At 36.1% G+C, this 16,951-nt stretch overlaps 1 protein-coding gene across 1 annotated transcript in view; it reads left to right on the plus strand.

Annotated features, from left to right (window-relative positions):
- Positions 1 to 2,422, plus strand: part of LOC139150517 (uncharacterized) — a 161,919-nt gene extending 159,497 nt beyond the window's left edge. Inside the window, exon 10 of the mRNA XM_070722941.1 lies at positions 466 to 2,422. The gene's annotated coding sequence lies outside the window, so the exon portion shown is untranslated. The remainder of the gene's footprint in view (positions 1 to 465) is intronic.
- Positions 2,423 to 16,951: the final 14,529 nt, after the last annotated feature.

Genomic DNA, 16,951 nt, shown 5'->3' on the forward strand with positions numbered 1-16,951 from the left:
TAAAATTATCTCCCTTACACAACTAATCAACTTTCCAGAACATTCCAAACATGACTAATTGAATTCAAGGTTGTGAGGTCATCAAGGGCAGTGACCTTGGGAATGTTCTAGACTAATTGAACTCAGGTCATGATGTGTGGGGGAAATGACCTACATAACAATATATATATATATATATATATATATGCTCAAACTTGTAGATAGACTATGCATGCATGGTAGTGCAGGTTGCTATGACAATGCAGATTCTAAGAAATGTTGTTGGGTTTTTTGTAGTAATTATCCAGAAATCAAAGAATTCCTTACTACAACAAGAAATATACACAGCAAACAAAAAACCAAACAATTTGACAAAAAAGAAATGTAGAAACATATATGCCATTATTTGCAATGTGACATAAATGTTATCTATTAAATATGTTATACTTATTACAATGTTTTACATACAATTTATTTTCTACGCAGGGATGCGGACAGTATCCAACACAGACGTTTTGAAATTCAACAAAACTAAGTCGGATCGGGAAATTATCGGGGATATATTTGAGGACTTACCTGAAGAAAAATACAAGAAAGCTGTACACTGTCTTAAAGATCATGGAGTAAAAGGAGGAATTGTGGATAAGATGAAAAACAAACAACCATATGAAATTGCTGATGTCATATTGGGTAACTTTAAAATTGACATAGCGAAATTTGTCATTTGTGATATTTTGAAGCAGGCAGAATGTATCAATATCATACAACAGTACGAGTGGTTACAAAAATAGCGCCGACGGTGCAGGATAACACAACTGACACAATGTTAAACTATAGATGTTATCAGAAATTGAATAGATGAATGATTATTGCTGCTATGGACCTGTCTCTCATAGAGGTGGTCATGGGAATTACATGGTACTGAAAGAGATGAAAGATGTATACTGATATACACTATAAGTATTCTTGAGGGTATATATCAAATGTAAGGATCTGTAAAAAATCATTGTCAGTCAACTGTTGACGGAATTGGACAGGCCATTATGTGGAGCTGGAATGTGAAAAGTTACAAAGTGTAGAGTGGACCTCCAGGCTAGACAAAGTAGGCTATAAGAGTGACACAGGACGAGAATGGCTGTTAAGTGCAACGAAATTTTATTTAATATATAGAAAGCAAAATGTATATAACTGACAAGCAGGTGATATATTGTGAATTGTTGTCTATGTCAAAAATGTAAAATTAATCAAGTAAATAACCAAATGAGTAATTATACTTTTACAGTAAAATGATAAAATAAGTACTGAAGCTAAAATAACCAAAAACGACAAGCTAGGGAAATCTGAATGAAATTGAAAGTGAGTTATAAAAATTATAGGCTAATCTAAATTAAGTGGTATGAAATAGAACATGTAATGAAGGTAACTGAACTGTAGCTGAAGCTACGGAAATAGGAATGAAATTTAAGAAATAATTAAGCTAATAAAACTTTCAAAGAATTTAAGGAGATGGAAATGAAATAAAACAAATAATGTACATAAGTAAACTCTAGACTCTATCATGAGAAACTAAATGAAGTAAAAATCATTATTAAGCTAGGCAAACAAGGCTAAATTAAGAAAATCCAAATGAAATAAAGCTCATAATGTAGCTAACTCAACCTTAGGCTAATTCAAGTAAATATGAATGTTGATTTATAAATCATAATGAAGGTAACAAAATGTTAGGCAAATTGAGGAAATATATTGCTGCTATCAACTACACTTTGCTGTTTTACATGTTTATTGCTGCTATCAAGTCTACTCCTTTCGTCTCCATTTATTATCTCCACACAATTTACTTTGTTGGTTTATTATTTTATTTCATGCACGTTTATAGGATACATCACTTACATGTTTGTTTGTACTATTACTTAATTGCTTGTCAGTGGTGTTACTTATAAGTGTACTTTTTTGGTTACATTTGTATCATGACATAGGTTTCTTTGGTGTACATGATACAGGTTACTATGTATACTTTTATTGACTGTACTTTTATTTGTCATATAATAGGTAGTATCTTTGGGCAAAGTGTCTCATTTATTTTATTGCTTTCATTACACAAGGTCCATTCATGGTCTTTCATTTCAGCAAACTTTGTAGTTTTTACACTATCCTGTAGAGAAAAAGAAAAAAAAAGTGTATAATGATCAATAAAGTATTCAACAATGGAAGACTAAAATTACACTTAGTGATCAGCGCTTGAAAAGAGATGACATCCGTGAAATCGTGTAAAACAATACACAATGATATTGTTCATTAAATTTCTCAAAGTTTTAGAGTAATCATTGCAATTGTTTGAAAGATTATGTTAACAATTTAGCTTAGAAATATTTTCATTGATATTTTGATATCATCAAGAAATGTCTGATGATGTTCACTATTATTATACTATTAAACTAATGGAATCAACAAAAATATTGAAATCATCCAGAGTCGCATCATTTCTTGTCCCAAATGGACAATTTTAATAGTTCTACTTTTGAATTGTTGCTTTAATGTTAAGTTACCATGCAAAACTACAACTCCCAAATGTGATGATTTGAAAATTGACATGCCCACTGCAACTAAGTTTGACAATTCCCCTTTGCCATGACTCCTGATAAATCTATTTTAAAACCGACAGTCAAGCTACGGTAAATGCCATTTAAATTGAAAGGAACTAAGACATTTCCTTTTAACATACGATTGAACCTATCGGACCCCCTAGGTGGTATCGTTTGAACAATAATTGTGTACTTAAGGGGTCTTCATTCATGACATCATGTGTGGGGACCAAGATTTGACATTTAAGAAAAACTCTTTTTTTTTTCTTTTTCCACTTCTCCACTAGTATTATGACTCTGTTTGTGAAAGCTTCCTTAGAAATTATGGTTTTTAATATGAAACTGAGTAGCTGCAAGCCAAATTCTGATTCAAGAAAAGTAGGTAAACCTTGGACTCACGAAAACCGGGACTTACAGAGGCAAAGCCAAGCCTCAGTATTTACTCACGGACGTCAAACATGGTGTATTTCGGTATCAAAGAGCAACATTGTTTGTTTTACGTACCAGGGAATTTGTAACTTTGTAGAAAGGAGAGTAAACTGTTTCAATACATTGCAACATCGTAGGAAGGAGAGTAAACTGTTTTAATATCTTACAACATTTTACTGTTAGCCATAGTTTTCTGTTGAGGAGGCACTGTCTAAAAATTCAATGGCCACTAAAATATGGCCTACTCAGATTGCGTCATGGTGACCCAAACGGTTATTTTATTGGGACCAAAAAAATGCGTCAAATGTCGAAATGCCGCACACTGGCTGAAACACTGTTCAAAGTAGTTGTACTTTGTTCAAAGTGGGAATGTATAATGAAGATTGATTGGTGTTACATTGATATAATGTCCAGCCTTGCTCTTCACGTGAAAAACAAAATGTACACACCATCAGGCTTAGCCAGTACCATTCTAAAACCGAGCTTGCGCACCAATTATGTGCATTCTATCGTTTAAATATCATATAAGTCTAGGGGGATCAATCTTCATAATCAAGCCGTTATTGAGTAAATATTTACCAATTTTTAATGTAAAAACACTAAAACACAGTATGACTTTTATCCCTATTTCCATAATTCTTGGCCGATGTTCCGATCCCCCTAATTGAGCTTACCTTCCCATCTTTACAGTGGTTTTAATTTCGTAATGATATGGTCCAAGAGGCATGGATGATCATAAGACCATTTACAGGGAAACACCCGGGTTGCTTTGCTGTCTGACCTAAATACATAGGCAAAAACATCGAGCTAGTGCACAGTCACTTGTCATCTATTCCGCTCTCGGACTATGCGTCCCATAGAATTGTGTGTACATATGCCTCAGAAAAACTAAGTCAGGGAAAAAACGGCTATTTTTATAGGGATTATGCCACCATGTCATCTTCGACCTTCGATTTTACCGTGAAAAGTAGCAAGTTCGTCTATCTTAACAAAACTTCCAGTCACCCCTCATGGGTACGCGGCGCTAACATCAGTAAAGTGGAGGTGCCCAACGTTCACTGTGAGGTGACCGGAATGTTGCTCACGCTTATATTTTAGCCATGTGTCAGCAAATTCGGCTGAAAATCACTCAAACGAGCGTTTTTGAAGCACATTAAGTACCAGGTATGAATTTTGAGAATGATAGGGAGCAATCGACGGTTAAATTATAGATGAACTTGCTACTTTTCACGGTAAAATCGAACGTCAAAGATGACATGGTGGCATAATCCTTATATAAAATAGCCATTTGATTTCCTGACTTGTTTTTTTCTTAGACATATCAACACATGTCCAACAGCAGAATAGATCACAAGTGACTGTGGCTAATGTACTGCAGCAAATTTTCACCATACATACGTTTGTGTCCACAATATCTCACTAATCGCAATTTACCCACCTACGATGACATTTTAGATCGGCGGAGAGTATGAACTTCAGTATATCACAGAAGATATCCCTTTGACATAGAAAGGTCACTGTCAACATTTATGCAAATAAACCATTCACGAGTACAATGACTCACCCACCGTCATGTTACAGATCAACAATTATGCCCAATGTACACTTCTGTATCGCACAATACACTTAAGCAAAATGCCACCAAGCTTCTCTCCAATATAAAGAACGATAATAATATATTGTACAACATACTTTTGTCTTAAGGTTCCAAGACAAAATTTGACCTTTTAATCTAACAATTATCTAACGGTTGATAAGCTCAGAACCCCTGTAAAGTATACATTTTCTGAAAGCCTAGATATACGGGAACATTTTGGTAACCAAAGTGTCTCCATTGTTTACATAACTATCACGTGACACGGTAATTTGCATAACCTTTCAAAAAAACGGTTTTCCCTATGTTTTGTCTCAATACTTCAAAATATCTGACTCAAACTTGCTGGAATGCAAGCTGTCACAACGCTCTTCCAAAGTGTGTCTCAGATTTTTTATATCTTGCTTAGTTTTTTTGGAGCACAATTTTAAAGAAATCAACTATGCTTAAATTCACTGCTCTGGAAGTTTTTCTGGCATAAAAACTGTTGTAGAAGGTTTAAAAAAATTCTGAGACACTTTTGAAGACCCTTCAGAAAGCTTGCACTCACACAAATTTCAGCCACATATCTCAACGCATTGAAACAAAAATAGGGAAAACCGATTTGGTAAGGTTATGCAAATTACTTGTCACGTGATAGTTATGTAAAAAATGGTGACACTATTGTAACCAAACTGTTCCCCTATATCTAGGCTTTCCGAAAATATACAATTTACGGGGGTTCTGAGCTAATTAAACACTAGAGAATTGTTGGTTTAAAATGGTCAATTTCTTGTCTTGGAACCTTAAACTACGGTAATGTCTTCTCTTCTCCCTATTGATATCACTCTCAATTGATTTAAAGTCATTTGTTCTCTCTCTCACTGGGCTGCTCACAACATAACGTTTTTGATCAAAATGCACACAAAATAAAGTTCTGTAGCAGCGCATTACAGCCATTTTAAAACCACAATGTTGTCAGTGAGGTAAACAATATTCACAAAAAATAACATTTCGAGGCTAATAGACTATGTTTTACAAATCACACGTCCTTATCATATAATAAAACAAGTCCAGTAAACAGGTCCTGTAGCTAGCCATATGACAAAGTCAGGTGACAAATGCTCAGGGTCATAACAAATGTGAAAAATTAATACATTAAATATGTTGTTTTTTATCAATTTTATTATCAAACAGAATGAAAATCTCTGATACTTCGAATAAGCCATCCTGCATATTTCTAACATTCATCAAAAGCACATTTCTGTTCAACAACTCATAAAACAGTCCAAAATGCAGGATTGGTGTAACTTCCAAAATTGCATCTATGAAAGACCCCTACAAATCAATTAGTTAAAAAAGGGGGTTAGTAATTTCCCAAAACTATCTAACCGCTACTCTGTTTCGCTCCATTTTAACAAATCGGAACCTTCAACGCGGTCTGAAGATCTGTACCAATATCAACGCCGTCTATTTAATGGTTTTGATTTTTTGACGTTAAGAAGGAAAATTTTCACTGTCCGACAGGGTCAACCCAACCACAATGACACAATTGGCCTTAGGCCAGTTGTGTTAATAATCAGTGCATAAGTGATCTCTTGTATGTTTTATGCTAATGCTTAAAATGAAATTTAAGGACAATGGTGTCCCTTTTATCAGTACATGTTACAGTAACTATAGGTTACATTGATTTCCACAAAGGTATTACAGTGTTGATACTTGAGATGTAAGCATTAACTATATCATTCAGGGCCCGAAATTAGCGGTAGTCCCGCGTCCACTGACTACCAACGCTTCCCTGGGCTACCAAAACCCGTGAAGTGGTAGCCCACACTGACTACCAAAGCCTGGGACCTGAAATTCAGTCAGTACTTGGCATACCATGTCCAGTCACGTTCGGAAGTGCTAAATGCAGTCAAACCCAGCAGGACACAGAAAGGCTAGACCATGACTTTGTTATGCAAATTACAAAAGACCATCAGGTGGCGGAACTTTGTAGTAAAGTTTCAAAATCTGAACTGATGTACTTGAATGACAGGCACTGGACATGATGACAGATGTAAACGCATTTTCGTTGCATTTTGATCATAATGTATCAATCACAATTAGGGAGCCGTCATTATTTATGGCTTGGGGGTCGGAGGAATGTGAGGGGGGTACTCAAAAAATTGAAAACTACAAGGGGTGCTCAAAATGTGGAGAGAAAGAACGGGGAGGGTTACTCAATTTTTGGTGCAGAATGAATTGAACCCCTCTCCGATTGCACCATTTCACTCAATAATATCTAAAAATTTTCGATGTGAGAGGGGATACTCCCCTCTCGCGCCCCTTTGGGTACGTGTTCTCCTATTTTATTTAGTAAAGTTACAAATTGAAAACACCTCTCATATTGCACCAGACTGCATCATTGCTTACATCAGTTCCTCAATTTTTTTCACGCAAGAGAGAGTACAACCTCATTTGACACTCCCCCCCCCGTGTGTGTTCTCCCCGCTATACTTTCACATGTTTTCTTGTCAGACATCTGAGTGGAAATCGTGTCGTGATACCCATCCAATGTACAAACACTACTGCATGGTAGGATACTGGTTATAGCATGAGTTTAATATCTACATTTCATTGTGACTTTGAATTTCATTTTGTTGGTTTCATCTTCTTCAACCGTCATGAGATAACCGATGAAAATATAGCAGTGTACACCAACATATAAAAAGTATTTACTATTGCTGTATTTTTGTAAAGTTTACAAATACATCTCTTGATATTTAACTTTTGTATGTGGGGGAGGTCGAAATTTCTGTGTTATAGAGGGGAGTTACTCAAACTCATCAGGGTTGGCAGGGGATGACTCAAAATTTCAGATTTTCCGATGAAATTGGTCTATTCTTACCCCTGCAACAGTATGTCACAGTGCTGAGAAGGCAGTGTTACTGTCATGACGACTATCAGAATTTGCATACAATTCTGAGAGTGAAACGGATTGCCAATAGGTCACCAAACTTTTGAGTATCACTATCGTCCATCTTACCCGTTTCCTTGAGTATTAAAGGTGTGCAATATTCACATCAAATGCCATCAAACTACTATATATCTAAGAAAATTCACTTCATGGCAGAATCTTGGAAACTAGCCTTTTCTGGTCTTGTGATATGCATGAGCTACCAGCCATTGTCCCTGGGCTACCAATTTCAGAAAATAGTTGCCCAAGTGAACTACCAGGGAAAAAGGGTAATTTTGAACCCTGTCATAAGGCCTTGACATGTGTGCTACTTCTTCAGTACAATTCTGGTAATGACGTCCAAATTCAAGCTATTTTTGTGAGGTGATGACTTTGTTCACATACATGTTTAAATGAAGGAATGCATAGTACTCACTCTTAATTTGAAAGACTTGCACTTTTGCTAAAACTTTCCTCAAGGAAACCTGAAACTATTTCCCATCGGAAACTAGAATGAAAACCGAGGGCAAATTTCAAAATTTTGCTGTTGAGAAAAATTTCTGAAAAATAAATAATAATATTTAAAATCAAAATAGCCGCAATCCCTGTGTTAAGTCTATAGGGAATGATTAAATGTTCGATTAAAAAAAGAATAAAATTGTAAAAATTTTGCTTACTCCAAGAGCTTCAAATTGAACTCCAACAAGCGACAGACCAAAAAAGTATTTTAATAATACCGCAAATGACGCTGTGTAGCTTCTCTTATGTGTGGCCAGGTCAGCTAATTGATTGTTTGCATAGAGTTGTTGGCAAATAGTTGATAATGTAGCGGCATGAGGTGGATTCCCTGCTTTTAGGTCGACCATGATTTCACGTTCTTTCATGGTCGATCATGATCGATCATGTTTTGATCATGACTGACCGTGATCTGATGACCATGATGATACCTTACAATAATCTGACCATAACTGACAAGATCCCTGAAATATGGTCATTCACGATCAACATGAATTCTCCAACGTTTGTGACCATGAAAGATGATCATTCATATTCATTCTGATTCCAACTTCAACTTAGACGAAATAATGTCTAGTATCATGATCTCATCCCAAATGATGATTATTGCCATTAGGCCCCCCCCCCCAAAAAAAAAAAAAAAACTGTGTGTTTCCTGTAACATGCTCTTCAGAAATAGGGTAGGTAGGTAGGAAAAAAAAAAAATGGCAATTTTTTTTTCACTGCAAAAAAGAAAACGTGAAAATTTTAATACCCTTCGACTAGGGTCAAGGCATCGTCATTGTCAACACAAAAGATTACATACACGAATGCAAAAGACAATTATGCAACACTCAGTATTATACACAACTAGACAGTGACGACACAGAACAAACAGTAAACAAAGTACACGAACTATTAAACAAAATGTACGAGAACAAACACATCGACCATGATACTTATAAGTATCTCGATCCAAAAACATAAAAATCCGTACCCCGCATTGATACTTGTTGCCTAAAATTCACAAACCGCCGCCTGAAAACTCAAAGTTTGCAGGGAGACCAATAATTAGTGGCTGCTCAAGTCCCACTAACAGAATTTCAGAATTACTGGATTACTTCATAAAACCACTGGTCCAGCAACAACCGTCGAATATAAAAGACACAACAACTTCATACAAGAAATAGAAAAACAAATTTCCCCCACCATGCATTTCTTGTAACACTCGACGTGGTGTCGATCATGGACACAAACACAATTCACGACGAAGCGATTCGGCTAGTCAGTGAAACATTAAACTCACAAACCTCGCTTCAAACAAATTACGGCATCAAAAAACCACCCACGGAAGACTTAATAGAAATTTATGCTTTCACTAATTCTAAAACACAACAGTTTTGAATTTAACAAGCAATATTTCCGCCAAACCCACGGCTGCAGCATGGGATCGAATGCCTCGCCAGAGATAGCAGACATTGCTTTTCATGAACTTGAAAAGAAAATAATCGTAAACAACCTCAACAACATTCACTTCTGGAAAAGATTCAGAGATGATGTCTTTGCAATCTTTCTGGGAACACAAACCGAACTCACTAACTTCATTCAAAAAATCCACACAATGCACCCAACGTTTAAGTTTTCATACGAAAACTCAACACAAGAAATTACATTCCTAGATGTAGTAGTTTTCAAAGGTGCAAGATACCACAAAGAAAATATCCTCGACATCAAAACACATACTAAACCAACAGACACATTCCAATTTCTACTGTATAGAAAATCGTGTCACCCGACAGCAACATTTAATGGCTTTATTAAGGTGAAATCCTTGGATACGCTCGCACTTGAAACAACAATGACGACTTTACTAAAAAAATCGCTTTCTTTAGAAACAAACTACTCGACAGAGAATACAAAAACAATGAAATCACGAATATAACAGAATAAATAAACCACAGCATTCGTAATACACTAACAAACTGTACAAGTACACGTAAAGAAGCAACAAACAAACTCATCTTCAATACAACATACAGCCCTTACATTAAAACAAAGATCTTAAGGGAAGTCTTTTGAAACATTTGGCTGAACTGGAGAAGGACTCAACACTAAGGAATCTATTCCCAGAATCACCAATCATTGCTTACAAGAGAAACAAAAACTTTAAAGACACACTAGTCAAACAAAATTTACAGAAGTAAAGAAACAAAAAACAAACAAACAAGACCACCAAAGGGACTCATAACGAGACGCAAACATTGATATTCTTGCCTCGCTATTCGAAGAGCAAGACCACTAAAATACATTAAAATAAATTTTCACAAACACAAACTAACGAAAGAATCTACATTGCGACTGATGAATAACCACACTCGGGTTTCGAAATGCAAGCGTCAAAGGGCCACTCATCACCTTTGTAACACCATAGGTCCGGCTGCGTCTCGCCATAAGCTTTCCCCACACAAACAAAACATTACCGTACACACTAATCCAAATTTTCCTACAAATATCCGAGGTGAAACAAACATTTTCATTAACACAAAAAATCGGATAAGAATATAGGAACACATTTTTGAAACGAATTAAACACAAACTCGACACAAAAACATTTTGGAGGTGGGGAGCCTCTCACACTTTTTTCATTTTTTCTTGAACGTGATCGCATTCTCACATGTTACGGAAAACACGCTTGCACAAGCAGTCACTATTGTTGTTTAATGACGTCATGAAATCACGCGTGATTTAAAACTTTTCCCTGCCAATCTCGCGGGATTTGTTTTCAAGGTCCAAAAAAAAAGTTTAGGGTCGGGGGGTTTGAACTAGGGTAGGTCGGGTTACCGGAAACACACAATTTTTTTAGGCCTTAGCATTTACTGTAACTAATACTTAATGCTGAATGATGACATAGTGACAATTAATGACGTTAAGAGGTTGGGGGAATATAGGTATGACAAGCAGGCGTCTTAGCCTCTGTCTTCCTCATGATACAACCCTGCTTTCGGATAGCATCATGAGTGATGGCGTGTTACCTGAGTATACCTGCCAAACGCAGAAGCCCCAGAGGCAGCGTCATGGCAACCAAGACCCCATGATGGGAGACATGTCTGATTTGACTCCTTCGAGCTGTAGGCGCTGGTGCTCGAGTGGGACACGTGTGCTCTGGTCAGCAAATTCCCCTACACACTTTATTGGAAACTAAGCAAAAAAGAATAAATCAGAAACCAGCAAAATACAAATAGTGACTGCAGTAGGAAGTAATGTCGAAATAGCCAAAATGTAAATGAGGCTGTCTACTGCGTATGAGTAGTCTGGAATGCCAATTGTCCGAAACATGAAACAAAGCTGCTTTTTTAAAAAAAAAAGGAAAGGTGTGGGTGGGAGGGCGAAAAAGCGTAGCGATGTGCACTGTGGCAGCAAGCAGTGGTGGAATGAATAGGAGGGCTGAGGAGCTGAATATAAAGCTGAAGGTGTGAAACCCTGTGGTCAAGGCATGAGCAAAATTATAAACAGAGATAAGGGAAGACAAAGGCATAAGCTGCAAGGGGGACGAGAACTACAAGTCAGAGGTCATGAACACGAGGGGAAAGCATGAGTGGAAGCTGTTAGAGGTAGAGGACACAAAGGAAAGCGTGGTGAAAAGCAAAACACGGGGCCGGGAGAGGAGGAATGGGGAGGCTAATTGTGCCTGGGAAGCATGGAGGTCAGAGGTCAAAGCGTGATCGGACTACAATCGGGGATGTGGGGACAAAAGCAGATGCCACAAAGGCTAGAAAAATAAAAAGTCAGAGGTCAAGAAAAACAGAGGAATGAATGAGTGTGAAAAGTAAAAATGGTAGGGACAGGGCCAAGTAGAAAGGCAGGCGTAGGAAAGGTAAAGGCATGGTAATTTTTGCATTAACCTTATTATAGTATTATACCATAATCAGACACAATACACAAAAATAGAAATATAACTTACATGGATAAACTGTAGTTTTGCATTTGCTGGCTTCGTCATTTTTTTAATTGATAAAGTGTCATCAGTGAACATACAATCGTCTACCATATAATTGAACAAATTTTGCAGCACTGCTGCATGAATGCAACATGCAATGTAAGGATTGCATCATACTGTACAACATACCTGTGCATAAAAATTTACAGGCAACAAGTTTGTTGGTAACCCAAACTATCTAAATTAATGTACACTAGATAATAGTTTCACAAGACAGAAATTGAATTTCAGCAAGCCCACTGACTGAAAAGTGACTAGATTATCAGAATACATTATCCGTAGTCTTTAAAATTATTCAAAAAATGGAGATGCAGTGTGACTTTTAAAATGATTTGGTTATTTAATGAAACGTTTTCAAAATTTCTTATCGAAAACACTTAATGTTTCACGGAGGAGTTATGGCTTCAACTTTGCTAAACAAAGAGATACATTGGTGAACCACTCAACCCCAAATGTATCTTGATCACTGTTGTAACTTGTCGGAGTTGATAGCTCATACTTCTTCAGGGCCTGGTAAGAATTAACAGGGGGGAAGGCCGGTGCGATTAAAACCTTGATCCATGAAAAATACTCACCCTCTCCCGATTTCTTGCGCAAATTAAGTGACCCTCCGTTTCCCTGTGTGCTGTCTTCAGTCCCAAAAAACTGTCTTGTTCAGTAGGCTGTTGTCCTCCTTCCGTATCGACTAAACTGCACAGGCTGTTCAGTTTGTTCTGTGTCTTCTGACATACAGGTATCATCAATGTCACTGTGTGAGAATCTCCAATTTCAGCTAGCACCATGGTATCTTCTTTGTCACTATCAATATCGGAATCAGTATCATCATGCGTCTGTGAGTCTTCCTCCCAATCTGACTCTTCATCATTCTCAGCTGGCTCTTCATCATTATTAGCTGGATTTTCATCTCTTGTCACAAAACTAGTTTCATTTCCATGCAAAAAAGACTGTGCAATACTGGCATTAATGAGTCTTACTTTCTCGATCTTTTTCATTCTTTTAATATCTCCAAGATATTTGGCTAAAATGTACTTGTCAAGCACAGCAACTTTTTGTTTCTGTATTTGGCCACTTTCATACAGGTTTATCCAATCAATATCTGCATAGTTCTTCTGAAGCTCTTCTCTTGTCTGCTTTATGTTTTGATTCTTTCGTTTTTCTTTCATTTCTTTCAGATGTTGAAGATGCTCTAAGTATCTCCTAACAAGAGGCTCCTTTACTATGTACTTTTCTGAAAACTCTTTCACTTTTTCTTTCTTGTCATTGGAAATTTCTCCTGAATCAATAAAATATAGAAAATAAGGCAATGACATAAGTTAAATGTAATGCAAGTCTAAAATAATGCATGCAAATAAAATTAGCCTGACAAGATGGCAAACCAAAAAAAAACATATTGATAAACTATGGGTGTATTTTGGATCTAACATACCTGCCTCAAATTGCCTTTTTAGCTGTACTCTTGGACGAAAATCATCAATTTTTCTGACATTGCCATTTTCATCTGTTAATGGTGTAGCCCAAGGATCTAAATAGTGAAAGGGGGATCTTTGTGACTTAAAGGCCAAAAACTAGGCCCCCCTACCCCGAGGGCCAAATTAAAAGAGTTCTCCTTGCCATTGAATTGGATTACACTTGTTTTGATATGAGACCTGCACGACTTTATTAAGGCCCCGTTGCCCCTCGGGTCTTTTCTTTACTTTGCCCCCCCCCCCCTTCAGCCAAGATATTATAGGTTCATTTGAATGAATCATTTGCCTCTATTAGAAATTTTGAAAATGTTTCAAACAGACACTTATTTAAATGATGTAATGGGTCCCATTCTACCAACACAAGTAAAGAGAAAGTTAATCCTTTTTACCCTCCTGATAATTATAGATCATTACCTGAAATGGTCCAAGATTACGGGAGTGCTTTTTTTTTAAATTTATAGAAGCGATTGCTACGGGGAAAAAAGATGAATGGTGGTACATTAACCGATCAAGTTAAAAGACGAAGAACAAAGCTGCGAAACTGTTGTTCATGTTTTGACACTTTTGATTCAGTGTCTAATAAATACACACACACACACACACACACACACACACACACACACACAAGCACACAAACAAACGAACATTCTTACTCATTCAACAAATGTTTACACACAAACATCAACAAATAAATTCAAACCAACCACTGAATCAGTTCAAATGAACTAAATTGACTTTGGTTTATTGCATTTCAAAAGATAAACCAGAAACTGCTTTTTTTGCTGTGTTACCATGTAAAAAGACATGAAAGGTGCAATTTAAAAACAAAACAAACTGTTGATCTGTCATGTTCAATTTCAAATTCAATATTTGAAGTTTAAAGGGGGAATGTACCCTCTTCTTTCTTTGTTTTCATTTGCAAATATGAATCACATACATTTAAAGACTATAGAAAGTGTCTGAAATATACAACTACAAGTCTTACAAACAGAATGATTAGAATACATTTGCAAAAATATTGATCAGGAGATTTTTTTTCAAATTGTCAAACTACCTATAAGCAAGATCAATTTTAAATCTACTGAATTTGATGTTTTGAAAAAGTATTCTTTTAAAACATTATACAGTGAATTGCTGGAACATACATGAAAATTGTGAAAACATTTCACTACACTTCATTACATCAACCTCGAATAACTTGAAAGAATAGCACTTTACATAGATGTCATGGCTATAAAATAACATTTACAATGATTCGTTTGTTTTTGTTTGAGTGAAATCTACAAACCCTCATGATGGTTGTATCTGTGCCATAATCTATATAAGTGTTGCAACTCATCCATTTAACTTGTGGATAAATTTTGGGTAAGGAGGGGGGACTCAATCTATAGTATGAATACAAAAATGTGATATATTCTCCTTAAGGTATGAATCTGAAGGGGAGAATCATCGGCTCTTAATTCTTAGGGATGAATTCTATGTTAGTTTGTTTTGAATTCTGAGAAAGACTCCTTGTATAGGATGAAAAGGGGAAACTTCAAGTAGGGGGGGTATCGTTGAATTGAATCCAGAGAGTGAATAGAAAAGTTGAATTGTACCAGGTTTATACATTACCACAAATTTCTTGTCAGTAAAAGGTATTATTCAGTGAGAACGGAACAAGTGATAGTCTGGTCCTCTTAGTTATCACTCAGTGTAGCCTGTATTATGATATTATGCTCTTTTTTCATAATAAAGCAATTAAGTAGCAGAAGCTGTACTTTCAGACCCTTTCTAAACATGTTGACATCACACCAAATCTTATCAATGGAAAAAAGAAAGCTTTGAGTAAAACAATTTCTTAGGATTAGCAGTGTATTTATTTTTTTCTATATTTAAAACATCTTGTGTGGGGTTGGGGTGGGGGCTTCAATCTTAAGGGAAAAAAAACAGTAATAGAAATAAGGTTGTCCAAGTGCATGGTGAGATACCACATACTTCATAAAATGACATGATTTCCCCATACAGTTGGCTTTATTTCTTCATGATGGTAGAAATAAAACGTAACCTGAAAGGTACCTTCTAAGTATTGAATCATAGTTCTGCTTTCAACTGATCTTCAAATAATATTCCATGTCCTACTCTGTGACCCAAGCATTGTTTCTCAGTGACAATTAATTACTGTATCTTTCAGGTATTTAACCTAAATTTCCATCATGAATACTTCGATGACTGCGTTGGAACATACAAATATTACTATGGATCCACATTACTTTCCTGATGTATCATATTGTAGTTGTGAAGCAAGGAAGTGTTGTGTCACAGTCACTGATTGTATCTTCTCACGAACAAACGGTTATTTTCCCAAGCTTTGTCAATGTCCTTCAAATATGTCCAAATATGAGTCAAGTATTTTTGCAGAAATGATAGTCCATGACGAAAAAAATTCGTGAATGTTTCACAGATACAGTATTCTGGAAGGAGGACGGGTCGGGGTGGGGTGGAGTAGATGATCACCTGTACGTTCCTTGAGACATGATTATTTCACTGGCATCAACCTAGGGATGAGTTTCTAATGATGAAAGTCTCAAGTCTACAACCTAGTCAAGCACTTTATTTCTTGGCGATCAGCAGATTAGAATCAACAGCCACCTGAAAAGAAGATAAACAGCACCTGAAAAGAAGAAAAATTATCAGAAGATTGTAATGAAATTCATGGAGAGTTAAACAGCCGAATGCATGGGAAAATAAATCTCAATCTGCACCAGATTATGTGATTAACCCCCTCCCCATGGTTTTGTATAAGTATAGTGGAGAAGGTAATAGATATATATATAAAAAAACAAAACAAAAACAAAACATAATACAGTGAAGTGATTTTCTCTTTAAAAATCCATCGACATTATAAGACGAAATATGGCACTGCATAACAAAAATTATTTCAAATTTAGTAAAGGTGACTATAACACTTAAAGCAAGCAAACAATACTGAATACAAATAATAGCACAATATAGATGTAAAGTATTGTATATATAATTTTGCTGTGTGTGTTTTATATAAATTTGCTTGCAATTTACATCAGTGGGTGTGATTTGTTTGAAGCTCTTGTTCATTGACGGGAAAGAAATATTGTGAAATGATCAACTCTTAGATTTTTTTGTTTGTTTGATTAGTCACTTTATATTAACTTTCACAGTTATCATCATATTCATAGGTTTATTATTTTTTTTTTTTACCTTAGGAACACAGGTCTGAAACAGAATTTAAAACAAGTATAAACAAGGTGATATAGTAGGAATTGCTTTTTAACTATGCAAGCTCTCATTCAAAACACCGTGGCATAATTTCCTTTGTGTTTCAGTGTCACCTTACATTTGGTGCTAAAGTCAATGAACTTTGAACTCAACGCAGAACAAAAGTAAAAACTGGGCAGCTAGGCGTTTGCTTATTGCTTACTACTTTGCGTGAAAAAAATCACGTCTGACATTGTAACTTGTTAAAGAAATTGTGAT

The sequence above is a fragment of the Ptychodera flava genome, chromosome 2 (genome assembly GCF_041260155.1).
Source record: "Ptychodera flava strain L36383 chromosome 2, AS_Pfla_20210202, whole genome shotgun sequence".
NCBI classification, from domain to species: Eukaryota; Metazoa; Hemichordata; class Enteropneusta; family Ptychoderidae; genus Ptychodera; species Ptychodera flava.